A 14,359-nucleotide genomic window follows, 5' to 3' on the forward strand; every position below is an offset into this window, starting at 1 on the left:
TTACTTTACTTTGTCTATTGCCCGCCTGCTAGCACTAGGAACTCTGATGTAGTGTAGAGACTGCCTCATGCTTGTTAGCAACACCATATTACTAACAAATGCAAAATCTGACTGTGATGGAAGCAAATTCTTATTCAGAATGGATGCTAACTTCTCATAAACCATCTACTTTATTATCTGCAAACACAGGTCACTGAAGCTGAATGCCAATGAACTTAAGGCAACACCTATGAAACGTCTTAGCCGTAAGTGACTCAAATATCAGCCATAATGACATACCACTCCCCAGGCTGAACTAGGACAGAGTGATGATTAGCTGCCCATCAAGTGCTAAGGTCACTTGGACTTTTAGATTCTTTCACCCCAAGTATGCATACGGCCTAGTTACAGCCCGCGTGGTAGTAAATGATCCTGGACAAACTAATCTGGGGCAGATAAACAGAGACAAGGTGGAGCCATCAGTGTGATTGCCTGATACTTGAAGGAAGCTGATCTCAAGCAGCATTTTGCCTTCACTGAGAATGATGCCACAATTCCAACAAAAGCCTATTGACTTTAAAACTTGACTCATCTATTGGTGGCATTGCAGAGGGATCTACTGTTAGTCAGAATGGAAGGCAATGGTGCAATGGTTGATAGGCCTGGCTGCTTTGCAAGGGATGCCCTTTAGCTCTCTCTGCAGGAGTTTTGCACTTTAGCTAACACATTTCATACTGCCCACAACACATTTTAGGCAGCATCAGTCTTCTAGACTTTCCCACTTCATTTTTTATAAGGCCTGCATCTGCTTGGTACTGCTGAATTCTAGAACATTAAGCAAAAAATGCCTGACCTTATGGCATTCCTGATGCTTGACCACATACACATCTGAATAATTGCTAAAACTCGTATACATTGCAGCAAAACTACTCCATAACTGCCTGGGTTTAGCACCAATCACTCAATAAGACCCTCTGGTGATGGTGGAGGAAAAAAATCTGTCATTTCCTCACAACAAATTCAGGGAGAAAATAAGCTGGAAATGAAAGTTGGCCTGGTGAAACTAAACCAGTCAAATGTATCATATTATTGTCAGCAACAGACCCTGTCTATGTTTCATGATGCCCATGATAACTTCCTCAAACTATACCGTCTAATACAATCATCTTGGGTGACTTCAAGTAGCATTCCATTAACTGGTAAACATACACAACAAGCCATATGAATCCCAAACTATACCATCTAATACAATCATCTTGGGTGACTTCAAGTAGCATTCCATTAACTGGTAAACATACACAACAAGTAACCAGTATGCGCAATGGTTGCTTAATTGTATTAATGCTAACTCCCTTTATCAGACAGTGCCTTCTCTAGCTACAGTTTTTAATCTCCTTAATTAACATAGCACCTGCTTGCTCCATACCAACGGTCCCCCTCAATAGTTAAATCAGAATATGAGGCTGCAATTTTATCCCTAAGAACCCAGCATTCCAGTATTTAGGGATTTCTCTAAGACCATGCTATAAGCACTTCTGGATGATTGAATGACATAATTACATAAAAAACCCCAACCCACGCCACCTCACCCTCTCGGTCCTATAAGAAAAGCAAATGCTTTTACCACTGACTTCTACTCTCAGAATAAATCCTGCCTTGAAGCATTTGTCCTTAACTGTCATAAGAATAATGTTCAATTTAAGAATATCTTTCTGGTAAAATCCCAGTACCAGCAAATTCTACAATAAAAGGAAAAATCTTACACTAACTAATAAACTCATATTTCATCATTATAAAAATAATTCCAAAAAGTCTGAAAAAACTAAGCATCACATCAAGTCACAAAATCATTTAAAACCTGAATATTTCCACCTCTTCCAAAGACAATCATAAGGCTTCCTTTGCTGATCTTAAGAATCTTAGAAGTACCCAATATTGCATATAATTAATGTCAAATGGTATAACCAACTCTCAGCCAGAAGACATCATTAACACATTAGCAGATAAATTCAGTTCCAATTTATCCATCTCCGTCTTTTCTGTTTCTCCTTATGCCGGAGTCCCTACCTACTCCCAGAATTATCTCTGAATGGGTCTTAAATTCGATCTCCAAAAATTAAAACATTAGCTTTGTGGGCCCTGACAACATACCAGTCTAATACTAAATATATTCACACAAATTCATTTCTAAACCTGTTAGTTCTCAGTCTCTCTTCTGAATGCCTGTTTAATGCTTGAAGAACAAACAAAGTGGTACCCATACATAAAGAGGTCCTATCGCCAACCTGGAACTATCGACCAATCTAATCTAATTTAATTCTAATTTAATCTAGTAATTATTATTTGCAAAGATCTGGGGGGTATTATAATGGAACTGATAAATAATAACATCAGCAGTGTACAGCCTCTTGCCCTAGTCAATTGGTCCTTGTAAAGTGTAGGCCCTATCCTCTGATGCTGGTGGACTTTTTGAGTGAAGCACTGGCTAGTGGAAAATTGATGCACATTGTTGCACTGGAACTAGGTAAGGCTATTCACATTGGTCTTAATATTATCAAAAAGCTGACCTTCTTAAATATAATCCCCTATGTGACCTGATAGCTAACTAGCTCACAGACAGTACCCACATGGTGAGGGATGGTAGCACTTTCTTCCTAAAGACATGTCACCAGTATCAGGCCCCCCTTTTTTGCCATGAAAAGCTGTATTGTCTAAGCTGATTTCAGGGTTCTATGGCTAACAAAGTTTGATGAGGACCTCAAAATTAGCATTGTCTAGTTCTCCCACTGATGTCTGTACGCTCCAAGACGGACAAGCCACATTAGAACCCATTGTCATGACCATGAGCTCAAGCTCAGTTCAAAATATATGCATAGAATACATTCTGGAAAACAGAAACTCCCCTGTACCGCATAAAATGCTACCACTGTTAAGAATCTTGGCACATTTATAAACAAAAATCTTTCATTTGAACACCAGATGTCAATTACTGTTTGGAAATCCTTCTACAAACTAATAAAGGCATATTGTTCAAATACAAGAAAGCTATTTCCCTCTCTACTTCTTCTTGTTGAGATCCATTGTATAATATTATACCCCTATTAGAATGTACCTATCTAAATATGTTGCTCTGCTGGAAAATATATGATTCCTGATGAAAAAATTTTAGGTATGCGGTGCTTAGGTTATAATGAGCATGTAAACACCCTGTCACTTTAGTCTGTCTAATACAGGCCCTTGTATAGTGACCTCTGCTTAGCATACATAGCTGTAAAATGCCAAGTCCTGCTTGAACTCTTAAACCTTCATAAAACTGGAAGTACTAGAATTACCTGCTCTGAGCATATTAACCTGCATCACAATATTAAACTAATTTATTGGTATGATGGACATTTCTTTCAAGGGATTTCCTACCTATGGAATAAACTTCCACTCCACATAAAATGACTTAACTCACTAGCTTTCTTTAAAACCATGGAGGATTAGGATCCACAGCTTCACTCTGGTACAGTATTCCCAGGCTTTCATTAGTGGAGGGAGAAAATGTGGGATCTGCAGTGGTGACACTCCTAATGGATGCATTATCTAGTATACGCCTATGAATTTATAAACCTAGGAACAACATTTCAGACAAATATAAGCCTTCATTTCTGGCTGGCTGACACAGCATATGATGTCATCTCCAGGAACTAACTTAAAAGAATATTTTTTATCTAATGGTACTTGAAATGTTAAGTGATTGAAGTTTATTACTTGAAATAACAAAAAAATGAAAATGGAAAATCACCTCCAGTAATAAGATGTTGAGATAACATTTTGAGTGACAGTTAATCATGCCTAGTTTAACAACCTCTATAACCTCAAAATAACATTCTGCTTTAATTCCATGTATTTAATGGAGAAAGTAAATAAATCATCACTAACTATCCACAATGAGAGTTAACATTAGTATTATTATATTTTTAATTTCTGGATCTTTAAGGAGACGAAGTTGCCTGCATTTACGTGAACATTTCATCAGCAAAACTAGTAATAAAGTTTAAAAGTAGCATGTATTCTCAGTTCATTTTCTGAGGCATACAGTGCTTAAGTGAGAACTAAACTACACTTAATACTACTTTAATGTAGTTAAAAGATGTGAACACTTTGTAAGTGTATTGAATACTTTCCATTTTCACTGTGCTCTGTAGAAAACATAGATAGTGAAGTATGGAAAAGACAGTCCAAACATACAGGAAATTGCACTTTATTAACCTTGTGATTTAATAAATGCATGTATAAACCAAAATCTATAAAAAAGTTTACTATCATTCATTTTTTTTATTTCAATGCCAAGGAAAAGTGATAGAAGAAAATAAGTGCACAAACTAATGAATATTTTCAAAATAAGTCAGCTGCTCTTTGAAATACCTGTTCAAATTTTGTTCACAAGGACAAAAGTTAATAATTCTCCCAAATTCTAAGAAGCTAGGTGAGATGCAGTATAAAACCCTCAAAAAATCACCTTCATAGTTAAATAGTCTTTATCAGCAGCAACATTCACAAGTGTTACACCTTATGAGGTATTGCACTTATTTCTGGCCCTCAAAACTTCTCCCCACTACATGGGAAATTACAACTTTCTGTACTGCTCAGTCATACTTTATGATGCTGTATAATCTACAAACATTTAAACCTTGCTTCCATTCTGCTGTGATAAAATGTCACCCATTTTGCTCAGTTGTCACAGACACACACTAACATATTTTGATAAAGTAAAATGAGTATGGTGACATTTTGTCCTTCATGATACCAAAGTGACATGCTGAGGAGCTCACGTGAAAGTCAAATGTACAGTGTGTGGCAAAACTCGATTTTGATTCAGTTTTATAAGCTAGCACATACACTGATAGTTTAACGTAGCTAAGAACTTTTTTACCCATACAAGCTGATAAAATGCCAAGTACTACTGGTCTTAAAAACTGAAATTCCTTACTATGTTCTTTGGCCAAATCGTTGCATTCATTTTATATAACTAATCTACCGTGTCAATTACAGTACAAACAAATTAAAACTAATTGAGTTAGTAAATACTTATAAGAGCAGAAAACTTGTTAGCTAATTTCTAACTATTAATAGATACTACTGTCTGTACTGTGGTGGTGGTGCTGCGGTAGCATTGTCGCCTCACAGTAAGATGCTGTTCTGTTCGATTCTCAGCTAGAGCGTCTTCTGTGTGGAGACATGCATGAATGGGCATACCTTCGTTGAAGGTTGTGCATCAGAGCTGGCAACTCGGTGCGTAAAAATCTACTGCCAATCATTAGCGGACCAGAGTTCCACTGTGGCGACCCCTAACCGGGAAAAACCGAAAGACACAACTGTCTGTCAGTCCATGCATCTCACCATTTAGCTATGTATTTTTATTCTATCTATTTGCCTAACAATCTTTCTAATCTATCTAGTCCTCTAATGGGGTTGAACACTAATTTCACTGGACCACTTTCAGGTTTAGCCCAGAAAGACAAGAACATTAAATTACATAATTATCAAAAGTATGATATGTAGCACAACAAAACTGGTCAACAAGGAAGAAATATAAGTGGAATGGTTTTATACACATTCAACATTAGCAAGTCAGTTTAAGTTATATAAAACTTAATAATCAATATAAATAATACGATATTTACAATATTTAAACTTGATAGGGATATTTTTACAAAAAGCAAGCTAATGGGAAACAGACATAAAATGTACAATTTACAATTCACTAGTGAAGAATGAAGGGGAGCAAACAAAGAACAGCAGATGGGTGTAGGTTCATAGGTTCATAGGCTGGTACTAGGCTATCAGCCCTAGGGCCTATACAAGCCTAGCCATAACAATTCCCTGGCTATTTCTTCCCACATTATTTACTTTCCTGGACCCCTGTCTAGCAGGGCGGCTGACGTGATCCCTAGGGTGAATTTCCTTTCTCCCATCCAATTGTCAAGGTTCCTCTTGAAGAGGTCCAAAGAGGCACTCTGCTTGACATGTATGGGCAATCTATTCCAGAGTCTGGGGAGTCTCTGGGTCAGGAACCTATCCCTCCAGCATGTTTTGTTTATTGTGATGACAAGGTTTAGATCCCTGGAGCGTGTAGCTCTGAGGGATTGGGATTTCTTTAAGTGTAGCATGTCCAACAGCTCTGGGTTTGACATGGCCTTGTATGTTAAGCAGAGATCACCTCTGAGTAGATGATATGCGACAGAGTATAGCTGGAGTTTTTAAGGCGGTCAGCGTAGGGCATCTGCTTTAGGCCTGTGATTCTTTTAGTGAGGTATTTCTGAGGCCTTTCCAGTTGTTGCAGATGTCTTGAGAGGTACATACCAAATGGGGTGCTGTATTCTATAATGGGTCTAATGAGGGATGAGTACAGTGGGACAATGACCTCCTTTTTTCTGGATGAAAAGCCCTTCATGATGAGGTGTGCCACATAGAAGGATTTCCTGACTGTTGTGGTGATGTGGTTAACGAAGGTGAGACCACTGTCCACCTTTGTCCCTAAGTCTCTTATCACACTTTCTGTGTTTAGTGTACAGCCACCTGTATGGTAATTCATGGATACATGTTTTTTCCCAAAGGGGATAACAATACATTTCTTGGCATTGAGCTTGAGCCCATGGCTCTGGCACCAAGCATCTGTTTCTGTAAGGCCCTTTTGTAGAGTATCCACATCATTTGGGGATTCAATAATGGCTCCCAGTTTGCAGTCATCTGCAAACTTTGTTAGCCAGATTCTGAAATGAGGGGGAGGCAGAATAAATATAATAGCTACAAAGCTTAGTAAGTGAGTTTAGTATACCTAGAAAGCTAGATATCAGGGTGCTAATGTACTAATTTGTCTTAAAGTCTGGTATTTCTTATTACTGTGTTGCTTCATATACATAGTGAAGCTCATATGACATTTTCTTTAATAAAAATAAATAAATAAAAGCATTTTTTATATAATCCTCCCTTATTTGCATCCTTGCTTCTCATGCTGCCAGATACTTCTGACAGACTCTGAACAGTAGCAGTATTATTACTACACTTTGAGATGAAGGACAAGAGTTCAGTCCATGCTATTGGTTAAGCACTTAAACCAGTAAAAAGTCAATGTAATTAGTGAGTTACCTGGATGATGGCAGTACTTCATCTTTACCATGCACAAGGTACTGTCCTTGCTACGTTGAGGATGCCTCTCACTATACTCACTCTCTTCCTGCATCACAAAATTGTGAACTGTCATCTGCATCACAGCATGATTCAGGACAGGGGCATATGTATAACGTCATGGTCCCAAAGAATATAACAGCACCTTCTAGTGTCTTTGTGTCAGTTAGTTCTAGCCACAGCAGTTCCCCACTAAGTGCTTCCTATTTCAATGTATCTGAACAACACAGAAAGTAGAAAACAATAAACTCTGCTTAATCTGGTTTAAAATAACACCTCAGTTGTGCAGATTATGTTAGATATGTCAGCAGACCCTATGCACAAGTAAAAAACAATCTAGGTGCATCTTAATGCTACTGTGTATAATAGATTTTTTTTCTTCAGGGTCACATGCAAAAATTGGACATTGCATATGTTGTTATTTTGTTAGAACCATTTATATTGCTGGGACCCTCAATACTTTATAAACTTGTTAGCCAAAACATATTTCAGCACTCTCTGTTCCTCTGCACTGTAAGTATATTATGAGTACTTTATTTGGGATAATATATTTCTGCTCTCCTATACAGGTATACTGAAAGCTTGGGGTCTATATCATGAAGTTGAACATTAAAAATAGCGGACGCTCTTACGTCGAACTCTAAAAAACAAAATCACAGAATGTCGATCAGCTGGAACAACAAGTTTTTTCATTGGGAAAAAATCGCTGGGCCATTGCCAGGACTTTGCCATTTCCTCCACTGTGGTATGATCTCAGAGTTGGTACATTTAAGTAGTGGTGTGAGTGGGGGGTGGCATAGCCCCCATATGGAACGGTGTGGTGAGCAAAGCCCCCCACTTTATTTTGTTTGTGGATTTGTTTTTTTTTTGTTGAGCAGCGATTTTTTTTTCCCCTGGGGAAAAAATCACTGTTTCGTGTGTTCGACATTCTGTGGTTTCAGTTTTTAGAGTTCAACGTAAGAGCATTCACTTTTTTTAATGTTCGATTTTGTGATATAGACCTGAAAGCATGCATTAGCTATCTGAGGTGGTAGATTTCAAGTACATTCAGCTACAGGGATACTGAACCAGCCATGTATTACATTATTACGAGGCTTTACTTTTCTGTTTAAGATCCTATTTTTGAAAAAAAATGAAGCATTTAAATCAGGAATTATTTAAAGGGATAAGGAATCATTCTGCACCTAGTTTGTAGTGCTCATTTTATTACATGGTAAGCATGAAAGTTATGGATAGTACAGTGGTGAAGTAAGAAGGAACTTTCCCACACAGCAAGAAATTCTCTGGTTCAATTCTCCTTGTATCTATCTGAGTTTTCTCTACATATTTTTTGTTTCCTTCCCAGTCCTAAAGACATGTGGTAGGCAGACAGCTGAATCTATATTGTCCCTAACTGTGTTATGTATGTGTGTGTGTGTGTGTGTGTGTGTGTGTGTATGAGTGTGTACATGTATGTGTAAGTCTGCACATGTGTACATGTGTGTGTGCATGTGTGTGTGTGCGCGCACATCTCTGTGTGTGTATGTGCATGTGTGTGTGAGTGTATGTGCATGTGTGTGTGTGTGTGTGTGTGTGTGTGTGTGTGAGTGTGTGTGTCCATGTGTGTGTGCACGTGTGTGTATGTGCATGTGTGTGTGTGTGTGTCTGTGTGTGTGTGTGAGTGTGTGTGCACACGTGTGTGTGTCTATGAGTATATGTGCACATGCATGTGTGTGTGTGACATTGTTGACAGGGCTGCTGTACAAGTCAAATGTGATTCATAACAAGCTTGGATGGATGTATGGATGAAAGGAACACTAAGCCAAATGCCTCCAGACGTTACCTTGATGAAGCTCTATTCTATATTGCTGCTACGTATTTAATATGAGAAATTGTGCTGTGTAATATGCAGTTGTAATTTACTTCAAGCATTGTTAATACGATTTTCTAATGGGGCATTGCCTTGTTTACTCACTGAATGGTAAGACAGCTATGCATAAACATTTTTGTCCTCTGCTTGGTCTGTAGGCCTGTCTCTGTAATCTCTTTTTCTCACTTCCATTAGTTTTCTTTTTCCCAAGGAAACTCAATTCTAAACAATTTTATGCAATTTCGTGCAGTCAAACTGTATTGCAACTCATGTAAATTGATAAAACCAAATGTAAATCTGCTACTTTATTAGAAATGTATAAGAACTGTACAAAAATCTACTTTTGAAAAAATTATAACTGTATATGAACTTTCTAAAGTTTTGTAACTAGGTAAACCTAATCTATCATATTTTAAGTGTTTTTATTTATACTGTTTATTGCACCTGAGCCCAGTTCGCAGCTGAAATGTGTTTCTGCACCAATCCACCTTGCTGGTTACCAAATAGTAAATAAATAAAGATCTGAAATTGTTGCTGAATCCTGATAGAACATTTATTTACTGTTTGTTAGTCCTGAACTGGGTAAATGTGACAATTTTCAATGTAGGTTGCAATGAAGCAGATAGTGGTTTGGATCAGGTCACATTCAAAGTTTAAGTGGATGGATTTAAAGAGGACATTTTCATTAAGTCTATAATGTTAATATACTGCTAGTTACATTTCACTGAAGGCTAAGCTAATGCTGCAGCACATACAAACAGTATTATATGTATTATTATCTCTGGTTACCCAGCTGTTAGTAGTGGGTAATCAGCAAGGCACTGTTCCTCATTCATCTTCCTCCTTAATACAGGCAGCTTTTCTTCTAGCCATTTGGTCCTCAGCCAAAGATTTTAATGAAACTGAAGTGGCCAGAGCCATTTTGTATACATGCCACACAGATGCACCAGCTAACTAGCTCAAGTAAAACAATTCTGTAATCCCACACTGGAGTTCCTTAATAGAAGTATCCACTATTGCTGACACACATGCATTTTTTTGTATATCTGACTGCAAAGGTAGAATATTACTTTACATGGTTTTGTCTTGCTGAAATGTACAAAGTCTAACAGACACACTTTTTGAAATGTTTTTATATATTTGTTAAAACTATTCTATCCTCCAACAAAGAAAAGCAACTCTTTTTATCAGTGACCTCCAACCTCTGCCTAGTTAAGTGACTTGATGAAAACAGCATAGATATATGCAGATAGACAGAATCAAATCCAGCACCATAGGGTGATGGTTACAAGTAGCTCATAGCCTTAATCCTCTATTCTAAGCTGTAGATGAAACTTAATTTCCATCACATATAGAATGATATTCTGTTTCCTGTACTGTTAGGCAGTGTGTTTATTTGTCTGGAGTTTTAAATTAAATATATAATATAGCCAGCAGGAGCTAAGTATGGGAGCTAAAGAAACAGCGTTCATTTAAAATCACTGAGAAGTGTACACTGCCCTTTAAATGTTGTTCTGAACATTTAAACAGGCTGTAGGTAATGCTGCACTTTTACATTTTTTTTACCTGTAAGAACTTCTCTATTGGTTAACTAGAGACACACCCATTGCTAAAGATAGTCTAATAATATGCATGGAAGATGTTCCTGATACGGTCACAGGCTGTAGAACACAGAAGCGAAAATAACAGAAGCAGGAGAAGGCATATTGCAACTGCTAGCAGAAAGATGAAGGGAAAGAGAAAGTGTTGCTTGTTACATTTGAATGTGACTGAAAAGGAACAGTCCAGAACCATCTTATGATTTTGCAGCAAGAAGAATTACAGTTAACATACGTGTGTAGCCTTTCTTTAAAAAGTTTGTCTATATAAAATATATCTTACTGTTTTAATTCTGGAGCACATAGTTTTTACATACAATGACTGTGCTATCCTGCTATTGTACTGTCATCTCCTTGGTACAGTCTATAGAAATGCATTTTTAAATATGTCAGAATTTTCATGCCTAATTGGAAGGAATATAGCTCCTTCAGGCAAAGGTATGTTACTTGAATTAAATAGTAAAGTTTAAAGAGATGCTTTGTTAGTAGAATGTTAGTAAATTATTGTAGCTTGCAGATGTAGAAATCTCCTTTGAGGTCCACAAGTCTTCTGACATTAGCGCATATACCAAGTGCATTATGTCTTCTACATCAAATACGTCTGTATAAATTTAAAATACATCTAAATATAGGACATATATGCATATTAATGATTGGTGAGCTTCCTGTCTATGGTACATCTATGTAATATATGCATGAATGTAAGTTATCATATGGGTTATCTATATGCATCTTAAAAGTAGTTTACATTTCTGCAGCTACTTCTTTTCTGCACAAGACACTGCAAATAAACTGCTCCTAATTTATATCCTGTATGAATTACAGCACACTTTCAACAAGAACAAACACAAAATTCATACATACTTTGCATTTGACTTGTATTCAGTATGCATGTGGACACATCTTTACTATACACTCGTGCAGCATTTAAAGTATTTCCGTGGTTCACTAACAAGTACAGTTTAACTTTAAAGATGCAGTAAACAAATAAAACAGACCTTGCTGCTCATCTTAAAGGCTTGCGTAATTATACCCTGTAACACTTTTGCATTCCTTTCCTACAGAAGTAGTTGTTCCAGCAGTATACTGTGTAGAAGGACAAATCATGTTTAGAAAAAAATCTGCAAACTATGTATTTAAACTTACAAAATTACACCCATTATAAACAAGTTCATCTACATTATATCCCTGCAGATATCTAGTCACTTTTACTGTAGAAAGCCAGTATGTATGTATATAAATATATATATATATATATATATATATATATATATATATATATATAGATAGATATATAGTATAGATATATAGTATATATATATATATATATATATATACATACACACACACACACACACACACACACACACACACACACATACATATATATATATATATATATATATATATATATATATATATATGTAGTGTGTGTGTATGTTTGTATCCGTGTGTCTGGTTGCAATTTGGACTGTCAAGTGTTCTTTCTGGGAGACGTACAGTTTGTCATGTTCCAGGTGATTGACATTCAGGAAGACAACCCTAAAATAGCTGTGGTGTCCAGTTATAGCAGTAACACTTGGAGAAGAATGACAAGGTGAGTATTCCAGTTTCCTCACTTTCTTCATGTTCCCTGAGTTTGTGCAATCTTGGAATTTATACATATATAGTGTAGATGTGTGGGAGCTGTCCCCACATTGTAGGCACATGATATTTGACCCCCCACACACATTCTTTTTTTTGCATTTTGTAACCTTGAGAGGACTGTTGTTTTGACTACTGACCTACAAAGTTTCATGATAGCATATTGATTAAATGAAACAAACATTCATAGTAAACTCATTTTTTCATCAACACAGGAATCAGTGATCACACTACATCAGGTTGTGATTTGTTGATAGCAATGAGAGTTGTACTTATATCCCAACATTTCCCAAGTTTCATGTTAAATTTCATTCCAGAAGTGTACTGGCTTATGTCTCATTTGACTGTGATCCATAGCAATGGCCTAATGTTGTACAAGAAGATGAAACATACACACACACACATACACACACACATCTATTTATCTATCTAGAAAGATATATCAGCATATAAATACATTTCAGTGTATGTATGTATGTGTGTGTGCATGTACAGAGATATAGATTATGCACACATTTACAGTCACAGAAATATATATATATATATATATATATATATATATATATATATATATATATATATATGTATAAATGTGTGAGTGTGTGTGTGTATGTGTGTGCAATGTGTAAGTAATGCATTCAATAGTATAATAGTATTATACTGATAAGTGAAGCACACCTTTCAGGGTTTTATGCTTTAACTAAGATACACAATCCATGTACTTTGCACATACAGGCCACTTTTAAAGTTCAGGCTGTGCATGGCATCTAACTCCACTATCATGCTTATTTACTAATCTTTTACAGATTATATGTATGCTTTAGCTTGAGTCCTCTGCTGTATTGCACGGTCTATATTAGAACACCGAACTTTCAAAATTTAGAGTGTTCTAATATTAACCCATTTTCAGCGAACGCTGAAAATATCAAAGAAACAGAAAACCAAATTTTTTCCTAGGGAAAGAATTTGGTTGTCCGTTTCTGTTGCTTCGGTATTTTCAGCGCTGTGGTGGAAAGTTACGGGTGAGGTTCAGATAACTGTCCGATTGTGTGGACGTGAGGGTTAGGGCTCGGTAGGTGAGTTAGGGTTAGGGCGCGGGTGAGGTGACTGTGCGATAGTGACGGACCTTAGGGTTAGGGTTTGGGTTAAGGTAAGTGGATAGTTAGTGGTGTATGTATAGTTTAGTGTAGGGTTAGGTGTAAGAGTTTAGGTGTATGTGTGTGGATTGCTGTTTGTTTGGTGTGCTTCTGTTGTGTGTATGTGTTATGGAACAGCAAATTTTTTCCCTAGGAAACAATTCACTGTTCTGTATGTTCGCTGTTTTAAATTTTCGATTAATAAGGTTCGATATTAGAACACTCGAAATTTTGAAAGTTCAGTGTTCTAATATAGACCCATTGCACTGGCATGCTGTTACCTGTTTATTACCTGAATAAGACTGAGTGGTAAATTAGCTACTACATTTTCATGTACAGTATGTTAGCATTCTATTTATGTAACTTTGGTAAGTCTTGCGGCATTACAGTTTTCTTCTCTATAATGTGCTCAGCAACTTTGTTGCAGTTATATGTCATTAATCATTAAATCTGTCCTGTCTTTATTTTTGGCTACTAGCCAGCCAAATTAAACTCTGAAAAGAATATTAAGTCAGTTTTTTTCAGAAACTGAACAGTATGTGATATATATGTAAGACACTGAGTTTTGCAACCTGTATGGTTCTTCTCTGTACATATACTAAAACAGTCTATTGTGTTTTGCACATTAATAAACCTGTGTCACAACTTGAAAACTCCATGCCATGTTTGGTTATAATAATATGTATAAAACAGGCAAGTAAAATCATGGTTTATTATACACATTTGCAGTGTTAGACCTAGCTGTAACAGTTTCATTCATCAGTCATTCCTTCACATGCATTGGGTCATATTATTTATGTAAACAAATGCTAGGTACATGAAAGGACAGTCTATTTCTCTGATAGGAAGTTGATCTAACTATTGATATTAATTTTCTGTAATACTTCAGTATGAAATCTTAATGTCTCTCTGGAATAGGAAAACAATATACGACTATTTTATGGAGTTAATCATCACTCTTCTGGAAGACTTTTTTTTTT

The 14,359-nt window shown here is 36.5% G+C and overlaps 1 protein-coding gene across 1 annotated transcript in view; it reads right to left on the reverse strand.

Annotated features, from left to right (window-relative positions):
* RHCG (Rh family C glycoprotein) overlaps positions 1–14,359 on the reverse strand; it is a 315,521-nt gene that overhangs the window by 300,197 nt on the left and 965 nt on the right. The gene's annotated exons all lie outside the window — the stretch shown is intronic.

Source organism: Protopterus annectens, chromosome 7.part0 (assembly GCF_019279795.1).
Source record: "Protopterus annectens isolate FY-2018-M chromosome 7.part0, PAN1.0, whole genome shotgun sequence".
NCBI classification, from domain to species: domain Eukaryota; kingdom Metazoa; phylum Chordata; order Ceratodontiformes; family Protopteridae; genus Protopterus; species Protopterus annectens.